This window comes from Microcebus murinus, chromosome 7 (genome assembly GCF_040939455.1).
Source record: "Microcebus murinus isolate Inina chromosome 7, M.murinus_Inina_mat1.0, whole genome shotgun sequence".
NCBI classification, from domain to species: domain Eukaryota; kingdom Metazoa; phylum Chordata; class Mammalia; order Primates; family Cheirogaleidae; genus Microcebus; species Microcebus murinus.
Genome location: NC_134110.1, coordinates 68264846 through 68292256, shown reverse-complemented (window position 1 = coordinate 68292256; position 27411 = coordinate 68264846). Strand labels below are relative to the sequence as shown.

Here is a 27411-nt window from a genome sequence, read left to right as displayed (position 1 = left end):
AAACAAATTTAAAATAAATAAAATTAATAGATAATGAATACCAGTTGTAGCCTAAGTAATGTCAATAGTATATTTACATATAATAAATAATCTTTAAAGAAATTAGCCAATGTAATCATTACACATCATCCTATGTTGAACTCCATTTATACATCTCTCCAGATTCACTTCCCAGATTCCTCACTCATTTGTCTAATGGACAGCACCAGCCACTAACTTCAACTCATTTTCCAATACCACTTGTTGACATGCTTTTCCCTGGGAGTGAAGGTGAAGGTACAGCTCCATCACCATTTCCACATTTATAGCAATACCTACACCTTGACTCATAGCAGCTCAGTTTCTCCCTCCACTTCCACATTCCAATGAAGCCCCATAGCATACACTGTGGCATCTGACTTCTGCAACATGTGTCCACAGGAGTCAGGGGTCACAGTCTAAAAGTACAGAGATAGCAACATATCATGAGGTGAGCTTCAACCAATGTGAGAAACAAGACATAGGAAGATGACAGATAAATCTCTTTCCCTTCCTTGATGTAATTGATTGGTTCTGTGCAGCCTATCTGGAGATGCCCCACATGACTAAGCAAGGGTCTTTGTTTTCTCATGCAGCTGTGGCCAGCTTAATAACCAATTATATTTGTTTTCCTCATCTACTATTTTCCTTTCTTCTATTTCTCCTTCACTCTTGTCCCCCTACGTATTGCACCTAAGCTTAAGCTGTGCTTCAGACTCTTTTGTCTTGGGAATATATGATAAAATAATCCATTACTCTATTTCTCTTCCATCAATTCCAAAATATATCACTGTTTTTTGTTTTTGTTTTTGCAATTAGCTGAAATACTTTGTGCTTTCTCAAAACAGTTTTGAATGTCCAATGTGGACCCAAATAACTCTCCCAGGAATTCATAAACTGCTCATTAAGAATAGAAACTTCAACATGTAAGCTCCCAATATCTATCCTATTCTCAACCTACATGAAAAGTATAACAGCAGTAGAAATACAAGTAGTGGAATGTCAATGCAAATACAAAAACGTTGAGTGAGTAAAGTAAGAAAGAACTGGAATTAACTATAAAAATAACAAAATGATCCTGGAGCACATATTCAATTAAAAGTTATCCATACATTCATATTGATAGGCATTCACTCTATCAAATATGGTAGGCAGAATTCTAAGACGACCGCCAATGACTGTCACCCTTGTATAATCTCCCCTCCTGGAGTATGGGTGGAACTTGTGACTATGATGATATCATTTTTGTGATTATTACATTAAATGGCAAAAGGGACTTCACATATATAATTAAGGGCCAATATTAGTTGACTTTAAAGCAGGTATATTATTCAAGTGGGAATGAGCCAATGACATGAGCACTTTAAATCCTGGTCTCGAAGTCAAAGTCAGAGAAGTCAGAAAGATTCAAAGCAAAAGAGATTTGACCCTTGAAAAATTCTCCATTGCTAGATAGGACCAGTTTTGATCAAATCCTGCAGATAAGCTAACATTTTGCCTTTGAATTGGGCACTAAAGGAGAATATTTCTGAGAGAGTGATTGTCAGAAGTTTGCTATTTACCCCAGTGAACTAACAGAATAATGATCACTGATGTTTATAATGAAAAGCTGCAAGTGCAGGAAATACATAAGTGCTTTCTGAGTCAAAAATCCAATTATTTTAATATAGTTTATAAATATATTTTATTTCACTGCTTTTTAACACACTATTACTTCTATATTTATATGACTAAATATAGCATCTTCTTCAGCCATATCATATAATAAAAAAAAAATTTTTATTTGTGCTCTAGCTCTTTCTATCTGAAGTCTTGTCCCATCTAGATATACAAGATATTGATTGAAAGAACACCCTTTCATCTTTATTATTTTCAAAGAATTTGAGAAATATAATACATAATTGGGATCCCCTAGATAAAGAAGTAGAAAAATGAATATAAATAAACCACCCCAGGTCACATGGTCTTTTAAGGCTCACTCATATATCTATTACAAAAGATAAACAGGCAGCAATAACAAAAGCAGGCATAGATATGTGAGACATTTTTATTTGCATGGTTTCATACCTAATTGCAGAATCACTTGCTTTATTATATGGTGAGTGCACAGAGTAATAGAATGCTAGAAGCTTTCGCTAATTGCTTCATGTCAATTTGTTGTTGAATTTTAAGAATTCCATTTAGATTTTTTTTTAACTCACAGAGGTAATAAGAATGGCATTTGTGTAATGAAATATTATACTATGGTGAAAAGCATTACTTATAAAAAGAAAGAGAGAGGTGATACACAAACAAAGAGTTCCCATACTCTTAACACATCTAACTGTGAATATAATTTTAAAGAATAAAGAAAGGATAAAAGAAGATGTGAATAGACTGAACTAAAAAAATCTACTAAAAGTATTCATGTTCTGTGTAATTAAAGAGAAAAAGAAAGATCCTTTATTTTGCAACCTGAAGATTGAAATTTAAGGTTTATTCAGGAAACAGCAAGAAATTTCTCTAGAGATAATTAAATTGTTTGCTATTAAAAATGATTGTTTTCATAGAGTTAAGCAATATGCTGGTCTTCACAATGTCACAGTAAATGGTTAAACTATGAATATTGATAGAGAGGTATAGAAAAGCAACAGAAACTTTTAAGAAGATGTTTTGGCTTCACTATTAAAAATATATATATAAGTATGACATAATAACAATTTGCATAGTGCTTTATATTCAAGAAAGTAATCCCTAGATAAATAGTGGGCATTGCTTTAATTTGACAAGTATACTTTGTAAATTACCTCCACAATAATCAATAATTGATGCATTTATTCACAATAAATCAATGTATTTATTATAAAAACACTCTTCTTTGTGGAATATTATATATGTGTGGGGGCATATACAGATACTCATTTGTTCAAAGATTACATACATGTGCAGGCATGGATCTTCATTCTAGTATTAATATGTGCCCAAAGACATAGCTCTATGTATTAAGTTTAGAGTATAAAACAGTTAATTTTCAAATAAATTATAAAAGAAAGTATCTAAAATATGTCCAGAAAAAAAGCAGCATTTATAATTAAAAATAGAAGCAAATAATAGAAAATAAAAATAAAAATATTTTATAAAAAATAATATAAGAACTAAAAAAAATAGCTAATTCCTCAATGATAAAAATGCTTTGGGAAGAAATAAAACAGACTAAAATATCAAAATGGAAAATTAGAAAGCAGCTTACTTAATAACATAGGCTAACTCTTAATGAAAATCTACTACATTTCCTAGAATACTTTGATGAGATATAGAAAATGATGAGTAAATTATTTTTCAAGTGTGATGTGTCTAGGAAATAGATCAGTGAAACAAAAAGAGTAATATCACAGCATACAAACAGAAAATTCACATATAGACGAAAAAATCACAGTTTACATTGCATTCATGTATAAAATCAAACATCACTTTTTCACATTTTGAAGATTTCCCCCCCTAAATATGGAAAGAAAAACAAGCCAGAGCTTTAATATAATATTTTTTTCCAACCTGGAACAGCTGCAAAAAACAAATCTTGCTGGAGATAAGCTTGGTTATAAATATCAACATTCCCTTTAAATAAGGGAGTCCAGTTTTCATACCATCTGCCTCTTTCTAAAAGGGAAAAAATATGAAAATCATAAACCAGGACATTCCCTTTCAAATAAGGCATTTAAAAATGAACGTAGTAAAAAGGCTATGAACTATTCTGAGTCCCTGTCTTTGAACTTGCCTGTTTAGCTCAGATCAGAAAATGGGATTTGGGGAAAATAAAGAAATTTTATTCCATGAATAAACTGCCTATAGCAATTAATTTTAAAAAAATTGTAATTTTCCAACCTTTTCACATTATTGGCCATAATAACCTCTGATTGGACCATGTTTCTCCTTAATGGGCCAGACTCCCTACTGTTTACTTTTTAACTATGTGTGTCACTTTTGTTACCTCTACTTTTCCTAAAATATTTTTAAAGCCTGTTCTAAAGACTTCCATGTTATCTCGTCTAGTACAAAAATCTTGTTACCAACAGAACTAGAATTTTTCTTTAACACAGATCCTATCCAATGCAAAAATCCTTCCTATGCCTCTGTCAATACAGTGCTCTTTTTATACTTGAGTTGAGTTTGGATTTTATCTTAAAGCCTTCTTTCTTCTTTTGCCCTTAATTATTTTTCACTCTTTGTTAATGACCTTGTGATTGAACATTTTAATTTTTCACTGTAGCACATCATTACTACTTCAATAATGAAGTCCATAAACCATAGCCATTATTTAACTCTTTAAAGAATTCACAAGAAAGAATTAATGTAAGACGGCCTACCAAATAGAGCAGTTCAGAGTGATATGCTGGATACACCTACATAAAGGAATATTCAGTATAGTAATACTGAGATTGCTTGAGGGACAGTAGAAGAAACATAAGACAGAGAAAAATGGTATCTTCTATTTTAACAATATATATAAATGTTTAGTCAATTTCCTGAATTACAGTGGTAGGATTCTGAAAAACTACTGAAAAAAGACACACAGGGAGTCCTGACACAATTCATTCTCATTTTCATATTCACTCTCTCTTCTTTTTCTTATACACACATAAAAATACACCAATATATTACAAACAAAAAAAATTGAATCTTTAATCATGAGCATTTGCAGTTAAGGTATAAAGACTGCTTAAATGTGTCCTTCATAGGAAAAATATATCTTAGAACCTTTATTTTTTTATTCACTTTCATTCTATTTTAGCTACAGACCACCTTGGCTCATGATTATAGAAAATAAAATGCCTTTACAATTGGCAAATGACATTTAATTGCTTCTTTGGAATGCTGGATCTTCAGTATGTAAGGAGAGAGGAGGAGAGATTCTCCACAGTAATGGTCAACAATATTTAATCTCAAATTAATTATTTAAAATAAATAACCATTTTACAGCAATCATTTTCATTTTTACATTCATCATTTTCATGATTTGATGTAGACACTACAAAGTGATATGAACAATTAGATTATTGGTATTGCAACCAAAAAGTTATTTTACCTTGTACCTATCAACTGTTACTTTAAAAATATTAAGAAAGCTTTTTTCATATTAAATTTAGCCTACTGTTTATTTTGTGACTTCCCTCGACTAGAATACAGCACCACCAAAACAGGAATCTTTGTTTTGTACACCAAAGAACCTCAAACAATAAAGGCACTGTCTGGTGCATAGTATATAACACATACTTAATACAGATTTTTGAATAAATATTCTCAGACAATTATGTTAACTTAAAACATTCAATTTGATGTTCAATTATTATAAACTTAATTAAAAATTCTTTGAATTTTAAAATATTATTATAAACTATATCTCTTTTATGAGACTATTAGCCTGAGAAAGTGTAGATTAACTCTTCCCTACTTAGTTTCCTTTCTGTTTTTGTCCCCTTTTAGCTGTTAACTAAGGTAAACACATCTTCTATTCTTAAAATGGGTACAGTAAGAATACCTGTCTTCATATAACTGTTGTAATGGTTAAATTAAGTAAATAATTCATAAGAGTGCTTCTCACATAGTAGGTGCTCAATAAATGTTATTAGTATCGTCACATCATACTGGTTTAGTCAATTACTGTTGAGGCACTGCACAACCCAAAGAGTGTTTTAGACCAAAATACAACCTGAACTTGATGACCTCACATTCATTCAAAATCAATGAGTTCCATTATATTTAAGGTTCTTAAAATGTAGTAATGGTTTCAGAATGTACTAAACCTATAGCAACTTAATGACATATAAATTGTACAATTTATATTATTTGATCTCCTAACTACCTTCTATTATCAGCTAAGTATTAATAACTTCCATAAAAGTATATCTGGATAACTTTAAAAATGCCACATTATGTATGTTCTCTTATTTGTAATAAGCATTAGAAATTCTGCATTAATAGAGTATCAGTTACATGCTCAGTATATGTACATAATGGATACTCAAAAATATTTACTATCTAAAATGGAAAGCTTCTGAACAAAAAAAGGCTTACACATTAGTCCTCATTTTTAAAGCTGTCAACTTAAACTCTAATTGTTGTGTGAAGTCCCAAATCCTCCTCCGATTTAAGAAAAGAAATTTCTCAGGTAAACACTTCCACCAACTCTTCCTTATTCTCTCTTTAGGAGCTATAAACTCTTAATGTTATTTCTACTTAGTCTGTAAGTCACAATTTTTCATAATCTACCACATGTACTGTGCAGGTCAATACTGTTCCTCCTAGTAGAGCAGTAGCCTGAATTTGGATAAAACTGGTTCTGAGGACTCAAACCTTTAACTTAAAATGATAAATTTAGCATCTCAAATATTTAAAATAACCCTTGGTCTAATGCATAATGACAAGAAAAACAATTTTAGAAAACCCCTTAAATTATGGTACATTCCAAACAGCATCTTTGAAAATGCTTTAAGAAAAATATCATAAATATTCCACACTTTTCTATTTTCTTTTTGAAAATTAAACTTCATCACAACATTATTCAGTCCTCCCTTGGTATCCATGGGTGATTGGTTACATTACCTCCTTGGATACCAGGATCCACAGATGCTCAAGTCCCTTAAATAAAATGGCATAGTATTTGTATATAACCTATGCACATCTTCCTGTTTATTTTAAATCATCTCTAGATTGGTTATAATAGTAACACCTAATACAATGTAATAGCTATGTAAATAATTGTTTTACTATATTGTTTGTATTTGTATTTTTTATTGTTGTACTCTTATTTTTACTGCTTTTTTCCCAAATTTTTTCAATCTGCAGTTGTTTGAATTCATGGATACAAAACTCTTTGATATTGAGGACCAACTGTATTACCTCACTAAAAAGTCTATCATAGACTTCTGGTTTCCATTTCTGTAAGTGAAGAGCTTGGAAGTCACTACTCCATCCTTACAGCAAGTAAAAAGTTGAACAGACTGAAAAATCAATACCTCTTCTTGGATTAAGAAAGGTCAGACACAAAGCAAAATGCTGTCCCCAAGACTGGAGAGACAGAGCAGCAAATACAAAAAGACACAGCTTACCAGAGCATGAGTACAAAGCACTACAGGAACCAGTTCTGGGGTAGAAAAACTCAAACCGTAATTGGCAAATTGCTGGAGGCTCAGCATGGGCAAGTATAAGATTAAAAACTCCAAGGGAACCCAGTAAGAGAGGTACACTGACACTTATGTTTCTCCTCCAGGAGCTCAACCAGGTTCTCACAGTAGTTACCTGAGAAAAAAACCCCTCTTGCTTCCATCAGAAGAAGGAAAAAAGGAAACATTTTTAAATATACCAAAGCACTCTTAACAAGGCCTGCCCTCAGAGAGAAACTAGTTAATCAGAGCCTAATCTGCCAGGTACTATCAGAACATAACTGATCTGGGGGAAGAGAAATATCCAACTGCAATCAGCTCTAGCCTTCCACATAAAAGAAGGGAAATATCCAACTCCAGGCCACCCATGCCATCCTGTCCCACTTAAAGGGGAAGGAAAAAAAAAAAACCTGAGAAAGACTTGTGAAATTGACACTCCAAAACCAAATGTTCAATAAAAGATGGAGACCTAATTATAGAACTATAGAACATTCTACCCCCACCTCCACACCTTACCACCATCACTAAAGGCCCATTGATAGCAGTTCTTTTTACCTAGTACATCATATCTGGATAATGAGAAAAAATTACAAGACATACTAAAAGGCAAAAAAACTAAAAAAAAGAAAGAAAAACACAATTTGAAGAGACAAGCAAGCATCAGAACCAAACATAGCAAAGATGCTGGAATTATCAGACTTGGGATTTAAAACAAGTATGATTAAGAGGCTAAGGGCTCTAATGCATAAAGTAGACAGCATGCAAGAACAGATGGACAATATAAGCAGAGATAAAAATCCTGGGAGAGAACTAAAAAGAAATGTTAGTGATCAAAAACACTGTTATCAGAAATGAAGAATGCCTTGGATAAATTTATTTGTAAATTGAACTCTGGCCAAGCAAAGAATCTCTGAGCTTCATGAAAAATCAATAGAATCTTCTGAAAATAAAAAAAATGATAAAAAAGATTGAAAAAGAAAAGAAAAACAAAACAGAATATCCAAGGATTGGGGGACAATTATAAAAAGTGTAACAGAAGTATACTATGAATATCAGAAGAATAAGAGAGAAAGGAACAGAAATATTTATTAAGAAAACAATAATGACTAAGAATTTCCCTATATTAATGGCAGGCACCAAACCAGAGATCCAAGAAGCTAAGAGAACACTAAAGACGATAAATGCTCAAAAATACTATACCTGGCATATCATTTTCAAATTATAGAAAATCACAGATAAAGAAAAAGTCCTGAAATAGAGGAACCAATAGAGGAACATAGATAAGAATTACATCTGACTTCTCCTCAGAAACCATGTAAACAAGAAGAGAGTGAAGTGAAATATTTAAAGTACTGAGAGAAAAAAACCCTACCAACCTAGAATTCTGTATCCTGCAAAATTATCCTTCAAAAGTGAATTAAAAATACATTCTCAGAAAAACAAAATTGAAAGAATTTGTTACCAATAGTCACAACTTACAAGAAATATTAAAAGTTCTTTAGAGAAAAGGAAAATACTGTAAGTCAGAAACTTAGATCTACAAAAAGCAAGCAGGAGCATCAAAGAAAAAATAATTGAAGATAAAATAAAAACATCTATTTTTCTTATTTGTAATTGATCTAACAGATTAACAGTTTGTTCAAAATAATAGTAGCAAAATGTATTTAATTCTGTAAGCTTATTTAGGTATATTATGTTAATATATAATCTTATGTATAATTATGTAGAAATGATAGCAATGATACAAGGGACAAAAGGGAGGAAGGAGGGTTATTGTGTCTAAGAGACCTCACACTACCAGTGTTATCAAATAATGTTATTTGAATGTGGAGTTGGATTAGTTGCAAATGTACAATGAAAATTCTAGGGCAATCACCAAAAAAGTAAAAAAAGAAGTATAATTACTATTCTAAGAATGGTGAGAAAATGAAATTGTATACATGCTTGATTAAAATTTCAAAAGGCAGATAAAGAATGGAAGACAAAAATAGGAACAAAGACAAGGGCGACAAATATAAAGCAGTTACAAATATGGTAGATATTAAGACATACCAATGGAAAATAGCATATAAAAAATGTCCCATATCATATGTCATCAGGGAAATTAAAATGCCACTGAGATAGCACTACACACCTATTAGTAATAGAATGGCCATAATCCAGAACATTGACAACATCAAATGCTGGCTAGGATGTAGAGCAACAGGAGTTTTTATTCACCGCTGGTGGAAATGCAAAATTATATAGGCACTATGGAAGACAGTTTGGCAGTTTCTTATAAAATGAACCATATTCTTACCATATGATCCAGTAATTGCACTCTTTGGTAGTTACCCAAAGATCCTGAAAACTTATGTATACACAAAAACCTGCACATAGGTGTTTATGGAAGCTTTATTCATAATTTTCAAAACCTGGAAGTAACCAAAATATCCATCAATAGATGAATGGATAAACTATGGTACCTGCAAATAACAGAATATAATTCAGTGCTAAAAAGAAATGAGCTATCAAGATGTGAAAAGATATGGTAGAAACTTAAATGCATATTACTAAGTGAAAGAAACCAGTCTGAAAAGGCTGCATACTGTATGATTCCAACTATATAACACTTTGAAAAAGGCAAAACTGTGGAGACAATAAAAAGATCAGTGGTTGCTGGGGTTTCAGAGACAGAGGAACAATGAATAGAACACAAAAGACTTTTGGGGCAGTAAAAATACTCTACATGACACTATAATACATGTCATTATACATTTGTCCAAATCCATGGAATACACAACACCAAGAGTGAACTCTAATGTTATGTAAACTATGGACTTTGGGTGTTCACGATGGCAATGTAGCTTCATCAGTTGTAATAAATGTACTACTCTGGCAGGGGATGTTAGTAATTGGGGAGGCTATGCATGTGTCAGAGTAGGAGGTATATGGGAAATATCTGTACTTTCCTCTAAATTTTACTGTGAACCTAAAACTGCTCTTTAAAAAGTCTTTTTTAAAAGTCTATTATAAAAAATGATTTTATAAAAGTACTAGATAATTACTTCACTAGTTTTAGAAAATTTTCCCCTGTTATGAAACGATAGGGATTTTATTATCACATTAATCAAGATTCTTGGCCAGGGGCTAGACTGCATCTCATGAGCCCTTCTAATGGAAACAGCACATAAAAATTCTTAAAAGGTATGTATTTTCAGATTATTACTGAATTTTAAACAATTTAAGGAAAAAGCAACTGAGCTTCCCAAAGCAATTTTTGCAGTATAATGTGTAATCTAGTTTTTTACAAGCACATACCACTGCCCAATAATCCCTGTCCCCCAAATCTGCTATATCTCCTATTTGACTCAGTAGACATTCCAATTTACATAACTCTCCTCAAGTTCCCCATCCACTTTTATTTTAGTCTGTGATCATGAGCTTATTTCCCAAATCACCAAGAAAATACAGGCCATCAGTTAAGAATCACTCCCTTTACAAACTTGCTCTAACTCCCTCTCTCACACACAACAACACACACCATACACACAAATCCATACACACATCCACAGACATGAACACTGTCTGCATTAGTACCTATACTTTGATCTCAGTAAAGTAAGTGTCCTGTCTCCTGCAAAGAGTTCCTCTGTACTCAGACTAGACCCATATGCAATTTCCCTGTCTTTTTACATGTAGCTCCCCTCATTTCTATCTCCTCTGTCATTGCCTCCATCTGGGGCCTCAACCTGCATTCCTGCATTAGTATCAAAATAGATCTTGTTATTTCCAGTCATTCTCCCCTCAAATCCATTCCCATACTGCTTCAAGAATAATCTCTCATGATTTACATTTAATCAAGAAATTCTCCTGATGTCTATCATTCAATGTTTCCCTGTCTCCTTTAGGATCTAACCCCATAGTCTCCCTGTTTTCTCTCCAATCTTTTTACCTGTCTTTATCTTACATACACACACTGTGCTCCAACTATTTATTTTTAGCTCTATACTTTTTATTTTTATTTTATATTTTTAATTTTTTATTTCAGCGTATTACAGGGGTACAAATGTTTAGGTTGTGTATATTGCCTTTGTACTACCCAGTCAGAGCTTCAAGTGTGTCCATCCCCCAGACCATGCGCACTGAACCATTAGGTGTGTATATATACCCATCCCCTCTCCCCACTTCCATCTGCCTGAAACCCGATGAATGTTATTACTATATGTGCACTTAAGTGTTGATCAGTTAATACCAATTTGATGGTGAGTACATATGGTGCTTTTTTATCCACTCTTGTGATATTTCACTAGTACAATCTCTGTGGAAGGTAATATGCAGATACCTCAAACAGCTACAAGTAGAACTACCATTTGACCCAACAATCCCATTACTGGGCATATAACCAAAAGAACAAGACAGTCTATAAAAAAGACATCTGCACTCAAATGTTTATAGCAGCACAATTCACAATTGCAAAGAGGTGAAAACAACCCAGGTACCCAATCCATACATGAGTGGATTAACAAAATGTGGTGTATGAACACCATGGAGTTCTATTCAGCCACAAAAAACAATGGTGATATAGCACCTCTTGTATTATCCTGGATAAAGCTGGAACCCAACTCTTTTGAATTACATACAATTCTCTGAAAGTATCATTGTATATAACAGTTTATTGTCTTTGCTCATTCTATTCCTTTCTCTGAAAATGCTTTTAAATACTTCCTTACCTGAATACCTTATCCTCCCCCTTTAAATCAGTAGAGAAGTATGGAAATCATTAATTCAACTCATTAATCTTATAATTCCTCTTTCTCTCTGGGTAGAAGGCAGTATTGCACTTCATAGTCCCCCATTTGAAATTAAGCAATTTGCTTTGACCAATGAAGCTTTAAATGCCAGTGCATAATGAGCCATTCTCCTTTCCCAGTGCTGAAGTGATCGTGGAATTACATCCAGTAAAAGTCTTCTTGTCTTGGGTCTATAAGTTTTCCTACCAACTCATTTGGGCATACAGTTTGTGTGACAAATAAACACTGGTTAACATCAAGATTTGGGCTTGTTTGTTCCTATAGCATAACCTAGGCTAATCTGACTGATACAGAGGGTTACTTTTTCAGGAAACCTTTCATGACATCAATATAGTCTGATTAAATGCTGCTTCTCCCAGTGATGATAGCATTCTATTCATGCTCTTATTATAACATAATACTGTCGTAAAATGGCTGCTGTAATTATCCATTTCCCTTATTAAACTGGTCTCCTGAAAGCAGGAACTGTGTAGTTTAACCCTAGATTTTCACTGCCTCGCAAACTGCTCAGCTCATACTAAGTGCTTAAAAAATGTTTACTGAATTAACCATTCATTCATATATTCACTCATCAAAAGCCAGGGGCTACTCTAGTTGCTAGAGACAGGGTAAAAACAGAGCAAACAAAAATCCCTGACCTCATATGCCTTATATTTTTGTGAGAAAAAATGACAATAAGCCAGACAAATAAGTATAAAACATATAGCTTATTAGTGATAAATGCTATCTAGCAGCGAAAGCATGTAAAGTGTGGGATAATGGTCAGGTAAGACCCCATTTAGAAGGTGACCTTTTAATAAAAACCCAAAGCAATGTAAGGAAATTGGCCAGGCAGATATTGGGGAAAAGAGCAATTCAGTAGAAAGAATAGCAAGTACAAAAATCCTGAGATGGGAAAATGCCTGGAATGTTCAAAGAATAAGGGAGCCAGTATATCTAGAGCAAATGAATGAGGATGAGAAGAGTTGAAGATGAAATTAGAGAGATAACAAAGGGCCAAATCTTATACATTTAGGCCAATTTAAGAGCTTTATTCAGCTTTTATCTTGAGTAAAATGGAGAGCCACTGAACAGCTCTGAGTAGAATAAGAAGTGGGAAAGGACAGTAAAAGATGAGGTCAGAGATATAACGAGGGTCCATATTCTCTCATTTTATGCCATAATTCCATGGATATATCAATGAACCAAAAATTATTAAAAATAATGTTGACTAACTCATATTTTAAGATAATCTTAATCTATTCATTACTAACTATGCAGAGATAATGATTAAAGCCAATATATAATTACCAAAATATTGCAATGTGCCAAAGTATAATAATGTACCGAATACCAAGAGACACAAAGCATTTTATATAGCAACAAATCTTAGTAGACAATTAATACTAGACAATTTAACAAATAAATCAGATATATATTTATAACTTTATAAAGCTTGCTTCATTTACTTGGATTTGCCCAACTATCACAAAATAGATACAAGTAAAAACATTTCCTCCTTCCATAAGAAAAAACTGTGTTCAGAACCCAGGTTCATTGTCAGAAGCAAACAACCCAAAACAAGAAAAACAAAGCGAAAGAAAACAAACCACAAATCAAAAGACTTTTTGCCAAATGTTAAATCAAATAAACACACCTTGCGCTGTGTCCTTGATGCTGCCAAGTCTGAACTCTGGAGAGCTGCCAAGGGGCAGAATGTTTCCAAAGGCAGAGTCTTTACCGAGGAAACTGTGCTCACATTCCTGGTAAATTCAATTCCAGATACCAAAAATAATATTCTTGGTTGATTTTTCTTACTAGAATTCAAAATAGAGTATAAAGAAATAGTAAATGAATGATCTCAAGTTCCCTAATTGTCCAGAAACTAAAATCACAGTGAAAGCATTTCCAAAACAGTATTTCTCAGTTTGCTAACTCCATTACCTATTCAGAGCAAATAAGTTTCTATGACGAAATATATTTGGGAAATACTGAATATGATGCCCCATTTTAACAAGGAACATTTTCATAATATTGGCTCTGAGAAGTACTATCACAGAAAAGCCTATTTAAATTTGTTTGACCCAATGTGTCCCAAACAATTACCTGAAAAATAACAGGCCATGCTTCCACTTCCACTGCTTTGTAAAGTATATGAGGATAAAGAGATTATTTGAAATTATTTTCTATTATTTTAATTTGTATACAGTCGACTTATAAAAACAATTATATTTATTCAATCATAAATTTTAAGCATATGTTACCTTCTAAATGACCATTTAAAAACCAACAAGGAACAATAATCAAGTAATGCACGATTTATTCATTTTTGTTCAATATTTACTGAATACCTATTATATGCCAGGCACTAAATTTATCTATAGTTTTTCATTGCAATTGCTCTCATATGGATAAGATTATCAAATTTAAATGATTCCAAACCACCATCTAGTCATAATACTAACTCAAAAATTAACCCCAAGTATTTGAGAACACAAACTTTACTAATTCTAATCAGATCATCAAAAATAATGTGCTATTTTAGTCCATTTTTAAATAGTGATAATAATCCAAGTCAACAGTCATAATATGAAAGGATAATCTCTTTTTTTAACAAATGGTTCTACAAAAGAATAAAGTTGGACCCTTACCTCACTCCATAGATAAAAATTAACTCAAAATGAATCAACTAAATGCAAAGGCTAAAACTATAAAACACTTAGAAGAAAACATAAGAGTAAAACTTTGTGACTTTGAGTTAGACAACAGTTTCTCAGATACAACACCAAAAGGACAAGCAACAAAATAAAAAATATATAAACTAGACTTCATCAAAATAAAAGTTCTACACTTTAAAGAACATGATCAAAAAAGTGAAAGACAATCCACAGAATGGTAGAAAATATTAACAAACCATATATATGATAATTGTCATGTACCCAGAATATATGAAGAACTCTCACAGTTCAACAACAAAAAGTCAAATAATCCAAATGGGCAAAGTATTTGAAAAGACATTTTTCCAATGAAAATATATAAATTGCTAACAAGCACATGAAAATTCCTCAATATCATCAGAGATTAGGGAAAAATCAAATCAAAACCACAATGATATACCACACTTCCTTCCACCAGGACAGCTATACCAAAGGACAGACAATACTAAAGTAAAGAGGAAAATATGGAGAAACTGGAGCCTTCACACATTGCTGGTGAGAAAGTAAAATGGTGCAGCCATACTTTGGAAAACAGCTTGGTACTCCTTCAAAAATCCAAACACAGCATTACCATATAACCAGCAATTCTACTCTTAGGTACACCTGAGAGAAATGAAAACTTATCTCCACACAAAACTTATATATGGACATTCATAGCAGTATTATTCTAATAGCCAAAGAGTGGGAATAATTCATAATGAAAATATAAACAAAATGTGATATGGCCACATAATGGATATGTAAAATATTAAGAATGAAATGAGATCATTTTTATGAAAATAATGTGTCAAATATAAATGCTTATATAAATATGAGACAATGCTATCTGAAAAACTATTTTCACTATATATCTAAATCAAGATTCAAATGGGATATGGTTTCAGTCAGAGTCTATACAAATTCAAAACAAATATGTAAATCTTTTTAAAAGAAATGCTAAGCATCAATTTAAGCATTATCTTATAAATATCTAAGAAAAGAAAATCCAAATATGTTCAAGTAACCCATAACTAAACTTCTCTCATCTTGAACTTCATCATGACGTTTTTAGAAACTATATATAAAAGTGGTACAGTGTGCAAACATGGACTTTGTTTTATCTTTAAGCAGTTCTGTCTACCCAGGAGAAGCCAGGACAGATTATCTTTCTTACCTTACAAGTAAATTCTTAATATTCTCAAAACGTAAAATGATTTCAGCTTATTTAACAGCCTACTCACATAAATTTGCATACTACATAAGTTCCTAAAGGAACTAGGAGATTATTTATATAACCTCCTTCAAGGAGAAGTTTGTTATAAATTAAGACATATGTAGGTATACCTTCAAATAACTTTTATTCCATGAAAGTATAGTTGTAGAATTAAAGACTTTGAGGATGTTTTGTACAGTCTTTGAAAAAGTTTGAGAACCACTACTCTAAAATACTAATGTGATCATGTTGCTTTACCATCTATATATCTAAAATGGATTCTCAATTGCCTATAAGATCAAAATAGCTTTGCATGACATATAAGAGCCTTCTCTACCTGGGCCACCAAATTCATATTGCCTCAACTCTAGCCACTCTTCTCCAAATTACTTTCCAACCACTGAACTTTCCATCTCCCAACCATGAGATCTCATTGATAGCTTAATAGGTTTACAAATCTTATTCTCCTTACTTCGACATTATCTCAGCCTTAGCTACATCTACCTTGAATTCATAGGCATCCTTCGAGACCCTGTTTCAATTATGTACTTTCTCCATATAATCCACCTATACCTACAAAGCAAATCTGCAGTTATCTGATTGACATATAACTCATTTATTAAATATTGTACATGCTTATCTCCATAATCACTTAGAATTTTGACATATAGTAGTATTCATTATTTATTATATTGAGATATTCATGAAATGATTTGTCTTGAGAAATAAATTTCTAAAATCTTTACATGAATTGTGTTTCATTTAAGGCATAGACATATGAATAGGTGGATTATTAAATGGAAATAATAGATTCTTGATGGTAATTCACCCAAACAGATGGTGGGGTAAGTAGAACATTGAAGGGCAATAATTGAGAAAATTTGGGTTGCTTGAATTGCAAAGGGAAGTTTCACCTTATACATTAAAGTTTATAGTTTAGGTCAGGAATTGGAAAACTTTTTCTATCTTCCATGTACAAATATTTTAGGCTTTCAGCGTCCAGAGATGAAATCAAATTATAATAGTATCATTATGATTTGTAGTGTGATGAGAAGCAGTGCAAAGCAATGAAAGCACCATACACACATCTCCGTGGTAATTAGTCAACTCTGCTGTTATAATGCAGAAGGAGCCATAAACAATGTGTAAGCAAATAAGCATGGTTGTGTTCCAATAAAATTTCATTTATAAACAATAAAATTTGAATTTCAGATGATTTCACATGTCACAAAACACCATTATACTTTTGATTTTTTCAACCATTTAAAAATGTAAAAAACATTCTAAGCTCACAGATCATATGATATGCACAGTGAGCCAGATTTGGCCCGTTGACCATAGTTTGCTGATCAACAGTTTAGATATATTTTAACATCTATTCATACTCTTGGATTACCAAATTTCATCTCTGGAATAAATAAATAAGAAAATCACAAAATTTTATTTAAATCTAGGTTATTGTTATTGAATTAAATTTTATAATATATATCTTCTCATGCAAAAATATTTTACAATAACAGTCAATTATTAACTAGATTTAACATACCTATTTAGAGCCACTTCTATATTCTAGCAACCTAGGTAGGGTATACCATCAATTTTATACCACACATATACACCCACGCATCCACACAAACATCATGGCTTTTGCGTTCATATTGCATTATCTTATATAGTAAGCTGGTATGCTAGGGTTTTTTCCCAAAAGCAAACACAAAGTAGTTGAGAGTCCCTTATCCTGATGCTTCTTTTTTTTTTTTTTTTTTTTTTTTTTTGAGACAGAGTCTCACTTTGTTGTCCAGGCTAGAGTGAGTGCCGTGGCGTCAGCCTAGCTCACAGCAACCTCAAACTCCTGGGCTCGAGTGATCCTTCTGCCTCAGCCTCCCGAGTAGCTGGGACTACAGGCATGCGCCACTATGCCTGGCTAATTTTTTTTATATATATATCAGTTGGCCAATTAATTTCTTTCTGTTTTTATAGTAGAGACGGGGTCTCGCTCTTGCTCAGGCTGGTTTCGAACTCCTGACCTTGAGCAATCCGCCCGCCTCGGCCTCCCAAGAGCTAGGATTACAGGTGTGAGCCACAGCGCCCGGCCCTGATGCTTCTTAATTTGCAATAGGGCTGTGTGCCAATAAACCCACTGTAAGTCAAACATATAGTAAGTCAAAATATCATAAGTCAAAAATGCATTTAATACACTGATAAGCCCAGAGTAAAGTTGAAAGATCGTAAATCAAATCATCATAAGTCCATATCAACTCATGATGGGGTTTCATACCAATAAACTCATCATAAAGTTGAAGAATCATAAGTCAAACCATCATAAATTGGGGACTGTTTGTATCCATGAGTGGTTTTCTATTGCTATCAAATCAGAAATACAAATTGCATGTAATTTTTTTTTAACTCTAAAACATTGCTCTCTTCTGGAATTTAATACTACAGAAAAGTAGTATAGGAAGTAGAAATTCTACAGAAAAGAAGTCTCAGGCCAGCCAAATTTTCATTTCCTGATAGTAAAATACTTTTTTTACCTTCTTCCTAGATATGTGAAACATTTTTTATTTATCATTATAATTTTGTAACATTGTGTCTCTTTCAGTTGTCATGTCTTATATTAAGAAAAGGCCCCTTCTCTCTTCATCTGTCTATTTCAGCTCAGGAAAAGTTTTATTTCCTGTTATATTTTTATTACTTTTCTTTGAAATGCTCATTTCTCTTCTTTAGGAACAATCATCTATATATTCTTGTCTCTTTTTCAGAAACTCCAAATATTCATACAGTGGACTTCATTCTTTATTCTCCATATATCTTCTTTTTATGATTTTCAACTTTTTAGCTTGGAGAAATTTTCAAATTTATTCTCCATACTGACTATACTTACTACTACAATATCAATTCTGCTTATTACTGCCTCAAATATGGATTTTTAATATTCTTTTTTGGTAGACCAGAATAATACCCCCTCAACCCATAGACAACCAAGTCCTAATTCCCAGAATGTACGAAGAAGTTACCTTACATGGCAGAAGAGACTTTGCAGACATGATTAAATGACAAACCTTGAAAGAGATTATCCTGGATTATCTGGATGGATCTTTGAAAATGATAAACTTCTCTGAGGTGTTGTCAGAAGGAGATGTGACTACAGAAAAAGAGAGATGCAATATTCCTGGCTTTGAATACAGAAGAAGGAGGCTATAAACTCAGAAACGTGGGTAGCCTCAAGAAACCGGAAAAGACAAGGAATTTAGGATTCTCTCGTAGAGCCTCCAGAATGTAGCCCTGTCCTGCTTTGATTTTAGCCCAATGTGCCCTATATTAAACTTCTAAACCACAGATAATAAAGATAATTTGTGTTGTTTTACACTACAAAATTTGAAGTAATGTGTTACGATAGTAATAGAAAATCAATGTATTAGATAATCAAGTATGAAATGTCTGATTTACTTAAGTACTTAGTTTGACAGTTGATATTTCTGACATTTCATTTTGACGCTTCTTGTTTTATTTTTATTGTGAAGGTATGTCCTCAGTCTTTCAAATGCATGTTTCAGCTTATGACTATCTTTCAAATTTTTCCGGGGTGGGCAATTGTTTTGAAACCATGGATATGTTAAAAATTTGTGTTATTTTCAAATGAGTTCTGTAGTGGAACCAATGCAACATAGAAAGCTCAAAATATCAATGAAGTGTTTGGGAAGGATGTGGCTAATGTATGCACAGTACATCGATGGTTTGAGAAGATCCATTCTGGTGATTTTAATATTGAAAATGAGCCACATGGGCGACCTGCGACCAAGGTGAATAAGAATGAACTGAAAGCTGTAGTGAAAGCAAATCCATCTCAACCTATGCGTGAATTAGCGGCAACGTTTGATGTTACTATTCCAATAATATTGGACAATTTTAAACAAATCTGCAAGGTAAAGCTGGTTAGACGGGTACCACATGACTTAGAGTGTGTGAAAAGAAAGCCTCTCGAAGCTTGGTTTTCTTTGCTGTCACGACATAAAGTTGAACCATTTCTACCCTGTATTGTTAGGTGTGATGAAAAATGGATTCTTTTTGACAATCGTAAGTGTTCAGCGTAATGGATGGATAAAGATGAAGGACCCAAACACAGTCCAAAACCAAATATTAATCAAAAATAAGCTAATGGTGTCTGTTTGGTGGTCCGTCGGGGGTATTATCCACTACAGCTTCATGGACCTTGGTCAATCAAGTATAGCAGATGTCTACTGCAACCAACTGGATGAAATGATGAGGATACTTGAGTTTAAGCAGCCAAGGTTGGTCAATAGAAACAGGTCAATCCTCTTGCAAGATAACACTCAACCACGTGTCACACAAACAACACTGCTCAAACTACAGAGGCTGGACTTGGAAACTCTCTGTCATCCACCATATTCACCAGACCTTGTACCACTGACTACCACTTCTTCCAGGCTTTGGACCACTTCTTACAAGGAAAAATATTTAATTCTCAACAAGCTGTGGAAAATGTCTTTAGCGATTTCATTGCCACTCGCTCTCCAGGCTTCTTCACTGCTGGCATAAACAAGCTACCATTGAGATGGCAAAATTATGTCAACAGTTTAGGCGCATACTTTGATTAATTGTACTGCTTCTTGCTTGAGATATAATAAACCAAACTTTGGACTTGAAATCAGACATTTCATATTTAATGACCTTAATAGATCTTATACTTCTAGTTTCTTTGTCATCTTTTTGTTTCCCTTTACTATCTACTTTCTGTTACTTTACCATTGTTCTATTTATATGCATTTCTCCTATCCATAGAGGCCATGCATTCTTGAATGCTTTAGAGATCAAAGAATTCCCTGAAGTGTTCTTCCTTAGCTTAAAATTCTTTTTAGAATTTTGTAGGTATGCCTCTTAGTCTTCTGATTGCTTTCTTTGCCTTGATTTTGTGGAGTGTTTTGTTCTACTTGATTCATTTTCAAATGCTAAATTAATCCAGGATATTTTGGCACTGAGAGAAACTGTATAAATCATTTCTACACAGTCCAGTGCTTTCCAAATATGAGTAGGGAGGACAGGTGTTGAGGGTAGGAGGAGACAGAGAATGGACTCCCTAGAAACACAGATAAAGGAGAATCATAAACCAGGAGTTACTTTTTTAAATTACACCTTCCCATCCTAAAAAAAAAAAATCTGGTATGTCCCTGCCTAGAAAGAGTCAGTGCTATACTGAGTCACTGTGAATAATGTCAATATATTATAATATTCAAGTATATTCCTCACAAAACTTGTAGAGAACCCCAAATCTTCAACTATTTTACATAGATAATGAACTTGATAACTGGAAATGTTATAAAACTCAACAAAGGATATGTCTACTACTGATGCCAAGTCTAAAGTTTTCAGTGTAGTACACCTTCCATCTGCTATAGGTTATAAAGTATTATCTACCATGAGACCTTGCCACAAGTACCCATATAATTTATTCTACACCCTGCAATATTTGAATATTTTTAACATTCTAAGTATGTAAAACTTGTGTTCTTTGGACTAAACTATCTTTCTTTTGTCTTTGTGAAAATTTTAAGTTTTTCAGTATAATCAGTCTTCTATTTTTGCAACTACGTCACTACATAATACGTGTATAGAGAGCTAAGCTACTTTATCCCTGCTATCAGTCTCCATGTTCAGTGGCTTAAAAGCCAAACAATTAACAAGAGTTGTTCATTTATGGAACTATCTTCACCTTCTGATTCAATGAAATAGTTTGTTAAACCACTGAATATACAGTATTTATCTTTTTAGCACTTATAATTTTATTATTATTGTTTAACATTTCGAAAATATGAGGTAAGTAAAAAATAATTTCTTTTCATGAAAATATATACCTATCTCACTTGACTGTTGCAAGGATACTTAACATTTCTGCCATATAAGAAAGGAATAAATATATGTAATAGAAATAAAAGAATTAGCTCTTAGGACTATATGATCTTTATCTGTTCAATAAGATATTTAAGGATATAAATATGATGAAATATGTATCACTACTTTCCATTAGTATCATTCTAGATATTCTGGAAAAATTTCAAAAAGAACTCTATATTTTAAGCAGTACTTTTTAAGACCTCCACACTTAGAGCCAAATCTACTGATATCAAAAACATAGATACATATGGACACAGACTAGGGGGAAATCTGGCCCAAAGCTTCATGTTTCCACATGGAGAAAATTGAAATGGAACAGCTTTTGGCACAGAAGAGAAATTCTTCAAAAGCTGGTGGACCTCTACATTACACAATATTTATTATCCCTGAACTTTGGGGTCCCAAAAGCCAGTAGTACCTTCTTTAAAGACATTGTAATAATCTAAAAACACCCCCACATATTCCAAATGGCCCAAAGGTGTAACTCAGAATGGAAAACCAGAGCACTAAACTAACAGTTTTGGCCTTAGATCTCACTCCTTTTTCACAGCGTCCCAATAGAATTATTTAATTGGTGGCTAAAATCTGTAAGTCCACATTACTCCATGGATAGAACTAACCTATTATAAGCCAGTATACACTAGAGATTTCCCTCTTTTACTTTTCTCTCTGCCCTGGACCATGCAAAGGAATAATTCTGGGTAAGTGTGTCTATTCTGCAAACTGAAATTTTTCTCTCAGTTGAACTAAGTCTAAGTTCTGGGAAAGAGTCGGGGTAAAGGTGGATAAGAAATACTAGTACTTATTTTTTGGTCTCACATCTAAAGCACTACCCCTAATCAACTCATTAGTAATGAAGCTAATATTGCAAACCCCACAGGTCTGTTTACAAACTCAAAAGAGTAAGGAAAGAGCTATTATTGCTCCCCAAAAATCTCTAAGTCCATTTTAATGGCCTCTCTAATCCATTTTTCTTTATCCCTGTCTCTCTACCAGAAATGAAGAGAGTGGAGTAAGTAAAGGAAAAGTCAAATACCAAACAGTTTGAATAAAATCATAAGTGCTAAAGAAATAACAAGTACTTCTGTATACGCTCATGTTTATTACAAAAACAATAGATCTTTCCCTCTCCAATTTTTTCCTTATGCAATGATAGCGTTTTATATCTACTACTGATACCCACTTTTATTGGGGAAGCTAAATAAGGAATTTGAACAAAGAAAATATTCTATTCATAGACTTCTATCTGAATATAGAAATCAGGAAAAGAGCTACCATGAATCCAACCACAATATTTTTTAGCCATAGGAAATTAAAATGCCATAAAAGATCATTAATGAACTTAGTTTGAAAAAAGAGTTCTAGCAATCAGATAGATAATGATATTCCAGTGGCAGGTACTAAACAAATCAGCTTTTCTTTGTCCAAAACAGACTTTGATAGAATATTTATGTATTTAATGTTTATCTCAAAATTACAATTTAACATTTTTCCAAAATGACAATATATTCTCTTTTCACTTGTTTAAATATCTGAATATGCTTTAAGAGATAATGATCAAAGGGCATTTTGGGAAAAATATTGCTTACATGGTTTTGTAAGACAGCAACAATTTATTAAACACTGTTAGTTTCTGTTTGTTAACAAAAAAAAAAAAAATCAAGAGCCAGGGGCAGTGGATGGATTGAAGACCCTGAACTAAGGTAAGCTATAGTAGCAGGCATTATGGAAGAAAGGAAAAAGACCTAGCTCTGCTCGCAGCTATGTAGCTTTAGGTAAAATTTACTTAGTCTCTCTTTGGGATAGGCAAGGGGGAGAGAATAATTTTCTTATCCCTAAAGAAGTTGAATGAAAGCAGATGTTCTTAATCCAGGGTCCACTTATGCTTCAAATTGTGGATGAGCAAGTCAATAGCTTTCTTTGGCTTCTCAAAGTGGTACATGACACCAAAAAGGTTAGTTACCATTGAATTAAAAGGTAATGTTACCCAATCCTTTCAGGCAACAAGTGAAAAAAAAATCTAGTGTTATAAAGGGGGAAAAAGTGTCATGCAAGATATTTCAGGCGCTACTAACCAGAACCAACACAGAATCAATAATGAATAGATGAGTGGGTTTCTTCCCCATGTCTACATAACCCAAAGAAATCAAGAGAAATTCTAAAATAGTTTAAGCTGAATGATAATACTTAAATATGTTTACAAATTCAGATAACATAAAGATTAAAAGTGTAATCAACAACACCTTGCATTTGCAAGATCATTATTTTAATAAAACTTCCACTCTTATAGGAAGAAATGGCACATGCTATTATACCTGACTTACAGATAAGAAAACAGTTGTGAAGGGTATTGCCTTAGGACAAACATTTTCTAACCCTGCCAGTTTCCTGACTTGTAAGCCAATGATCTTCCTAATGTTAACAAGCAGTACAAGCTTCCTTACTAGGGATTTACACTGTAAACCTGGCAGAGGGAAGTAAAAGCAGATATTTAGCTCCTTTGTGTTTTTTCTTCCAAATGTTTGTTCTGCTGAATCATTTGGGGTCAGATTACATGAGCAAACAAGAGATTTGAAATGGTTATCTATGGTTACCATCTCCTAGTTGATCATTAAATATGGGCCCAATGAAGCAAAAAAAAGAGCTTCACAGTTTAGCACACTTCTCCACAGCAGGGACTGAAAGGAGGATCATTTATTGGGGCCCCTCCAGTAGCAGATTGCTTCAACATCCTGGGAAATTCATTAAGCCCAAACAGGCAGCAGTGAGAAAAATAATTCCAGGGAGAAGAAACAGGGTCTTCAACCCCCCATTTCCTACTCATCCATGTGGACACCAATACCTGGTGGGTTCAGGGATTCACCAAGCTCCAGAAAAAGTAACCCTCCCCTCCCCTCCACCACCAATAAAACCACTCCGTGCTGTCTGAAGCTCTTATCTACAAATATTTTGCACTGCAGATACCTGTTCGTTAATAAGGGTAGGCAAGAGAAAGAGTGAAGAGTAATATGGGAAACGGAGGCCGGAACGGGACTGCAAAACCCGTAGACGTGCTCAGTGAAGTAAAGGGCCGCGAATTATCTGACTTCACAAAGGAGCCAATCGCCAGCCGAGCGGAAGGCCTCAGGAGGTGGGCGGGACTAACGCTTCCAGGGCCCAGCGGCCCGCGCCAGACACGCTGGCAGGGCGGGCACCGCGCGTTCCTCAGCAACCGCGGCGGACACGCCCACCCTCCACGCGAACCCCTGCCCGCCATCGGCCGCCCCCACCGCGAGCGCCCTGCTCCCCGGGACGGGGTCCTTAAGTGATAATCGTACCTACTGGGTCTCCCAAGCTCCGGGTTCCTCTTGCAGAGCCTCCCTCCGCCCAGCCCGCCCAGGTGCCGCTACCAGGGACGGAACCATCGTCTCCTAAACGCTTTAGGGGCTCGCTAAGGAGGTGCGCCCGTTTTCAGTCCCGGACCCCGACCTTCCTGGGCAGGATCTCCCCAAACCCCTCGCACTCGCCGGACACACACACACCTCAGCTCTGCCAAGGCAAGGGCCCACAAACTTCGTGTCCGGCTGAAAATGTTGCTGTCCACGGTCCTGTCACTCACAGGCAGGGGCGGGACGAGCCAGCCGCACACCAGCCTCACGGCGGGATGGAGCAGAGGCGGGGCTCGGGGGGCAGGGGCGGGACCAGTCCCCAGCCCGCTCTCCGATTGGTCGGTCTATCTCCCGCCTCTGCGCCGATCTTGGACGCAAATGCGCGGGCCCTGCGGCCTTTCCTTTCCTTTGCTTTGACGTGAGTCCAATGCTCTAATTCCTGTCTCACTAAGTAACTGTAGAAATTAAAAATAAAGACTGTAACTTTAAAAATGAAACACAAATATTAATATGTTATTTTGATTATTGAACCACTCCCACCTAACACACGCACACACATACTTCCAATCCACACTCTCAGGGGAGCATCCCTGGGAAAAAGAATGGTCTGTGTAAACAATGTACTCATTGCCTCTTCAAGCACCAAAAAACGAAAAAAAAAACAAAATTCTTTTTATATTAATTTTAACTTTTAACAGGAGATTAATCAATTTGGGAAAGGTGATTGTTGAAACATGACCAAGAACTAAGGTTTAGGGTCTATGTTCAGATGTTTTCACAACTACAAAACAGAATGAAATATTAAGATGTCAGTTATTTGGAAAGCATTTGACTATTGAATGCTATATACATTATACTCATGTAATCCTTACAAAACCCACTGAGAGTTGTTATGATCCACAGCCTATGAACAATGAAGCACAGTTTAAGAGAAGTTAAGTTTCTTCAATCATTAAACAAATCTAAGTTCATGCAGTTAAATCCTTCAAAAAATTATGCCACTTCCGTATTAACTTTTTCTTTGCTCAAGAATAAGTCACCTTCCTCTAAACCAGTCAGTTATATCTTTTTTTAAAAAGCCCTTGCGAAAGAAAGTAGCATACAAAAAAACTGAGACAAGTATAAATAGACTAACCAGAAGGTTCTCTAAAGTCTCCCAGGATATCATGGCCAGGAATTGAATCCAAAATGTAATTTTATTTTCTGTCCTCCTAAATCATTTTCTGGTCTCCAGTTCCTTTCCCAGAAATAAAGGTAGAGTTAAATGAGATTATATTAATACTCTTAACCAGATTTTGTGTGTGTGTGGCTTTAAAATAGTGAAACTCTTTTTCCTTCTATATTAAACCAAAACCCATAAGTGTTTATCTTGTCAGATTCGGTAGTAGTAAGAAAAAAAAAATACCTCAAGACAAGTGCTTTGAGATTCAATTAAAATGTCCACCATACTGTGATACAATTGTTGGAATAAAATAAACACATTCCAATTGCAAATGATTTTATTTTCTTGATCGCTGAGTTTTTAGATTCTTCTGAAAGCTTGCTAACTATGAGTAACTCTCTATAAAACTTTCTTGATTTGTATGACTCACAGTCCCCATTTTCTTTAATCTTTTAAAAATATTTGGTTTTAGACTAAAAAGAGATGATTGTATATTAATAAATACATTATATGAATAAATAGTGTAAGATTTAAATAAAAGTGGCAAATATATTTATTTGAATCCTTTTTCAATTCCATATTCAAATAAGTGCAGCAAATGTATTTGTTTGAATATTCTCACATATATAAGATAATATACATTCGAATAAATGTATTATATGCATGCAAATGTGTAATCATTGAAATAAACACAGCTGTATATGCCCCATATGTATAGCTCCAGATGTTTGAAGCATACATTCAAATCCTGGAACTCTACACCTTGATATCTAGTTAAACAACCAGTAAAAAATACTGTGCTACATATGCATAGGAATACATTTTAAAATTGTATCCACTGTGTGGAAATAAGGCTAGAACAGCAAATAATGAATCTCTACCACTATATTTCTTATCATGAACATATCCTTATGAGATAAGCTTGTCCTAGATAAGTGTTCTACAAGAAGTTTACTGATCTGTAAAATGGGCACTAGACAATTTAACTGTATGAATATATAACTATTGTAAAGTCGTCTTATGAGTGTTTTTCAAAACAATTAACTCCAAAAAAGTAATGTTTTCAATTAACTTTAATATCCGAAGTGGGATATAACTTCAAATGTGTAGCTGCCAGCCATTTCTTCAAA

At 33.9% G+C, this 27411-nt stretch overlaps 1 protein-coding gene across 4 annotated transcripts in view; it reads right to left on the bottom strand.

Annotated features, from left to right (window-relative positions):
* TRIQK (triple QxxK/R motif containing) overlaps positions 1–25430 on the bottom strand; it is an 89801-nt gene extending 64371 nt beyond the window's left edge. Inside the window, exons 1-3 of one of the 4 annotated variants that reach the window (XM_076005166.1) lie at positions 24716–24787; positions 14036–14070; positions 13587–13746 (exon numbers count right to left, since the gene is read on the bottom strand). The gene's annotated coding sequence lies outside the window, so the exon portion shown is untranslated. Of the gene's footprint in view, positions 1–13586; positions 13747–14035; positions 14071–24715; positions 24829–25272 lie in introns of those variants that run through there. The other 3 variants (XM_012749628.3, XM_012749630.3, XM_012749626.3) reach the window with 3 other exon arrangements.
* Between the last annotated feature and the right edge of the window lie 1981 nt (positions 25431–27411).